At 66.4% G+C, this 735-nt stretch overlaps 1 pseudogene; it reads left to right on the top strand.

Annotated features, from left to right (window-relative positions):
- The first annotated feature begins 205 nt into the window (after positions 1-205).
- On the top strand, positions 206-735 carry LOC136473022 (zinc finger protein 4-like; annotated as a pseudogene).

Below are 735 nucleotides of genomic sequence, written 5' to 3'. Positions count from 1 at the left end.
GGCTTTTAGAAAAAGCCAAACCAAAGACGTGAGACATGCAGGCAGCTGACATCACATTCACGGATCATCGCTTATTTATACACCATGTATTAGTGCAGTGCAGTGGATCCTCCATTCCTCCTCCCTCAAGGTTAAGCAACCTACTATCACCCAGCTCGATCACATCACAACTCCGATCCTAGAGAGAGAGAGAGAGAGAGAGCTCATGGAGAGGCAGCCGGCCGGCGGCGACGACGTCAACCTGGACCTGCGCCTCGTCCACCACCAGTCGGCGTCCGGCGGCAACGGCGGCATGGGCAGGCAGCAGCAGCAGCACCACCACCTACAGCCGGTAGTGGCCGCCGATCCCGACCGCACCTTCTCGTGCACCTACTGCCGGCGCAAGTTCTTCAGCTCGCAGGCGCTGGGCGGCCACCAGAACGCGCACAAGCTGGAGCGCAGCCTCGCCAAGCGCAGCCGCGAGCTCTCCGGCTGCCGTCGCGGTCGTCAGTGCGGCCATCTCCTCCTCCTCGGCCGCGGCAGCCCCGCCCACGCCTCCGCCAGCCGGCGGCCTCCGAGTTCGGTGGCTGGTACCCGGCGGCGCACGCGGGAGGAGGCCCAGGGGACCAGCAGGCAGCCGCGGCGGCCGTCGTGAGCTGGATCGCCGACGGCGGCCGGCGGTACGCCTACCGCGTGCAAGCCGCCGCGGCGGCCGGCGACGCCGCTGACGACATCGACCTGTCGCTCAAGCTGTAA

This window comes from Miscanthus floridulus, chromosome 8, assembly GCF_019320115.1.
Source record: "Miscanthus floridulus cultivar M001 chromosome 8, ASM1932011v1, whole genome shotgun sequence".
In the NCBI taxonomy this organism is placed as follows: Eukaryota; Viridiplantae; Streptophyta; class Magnoliopsida; order Poales; family Poaceae; genus Miscanthus; species Miscanthus floridulus.
Note: the sequence above shows the minus strand (reverse complement) of the source record. Positions and strands in the feature narration are given on the sequence as shown.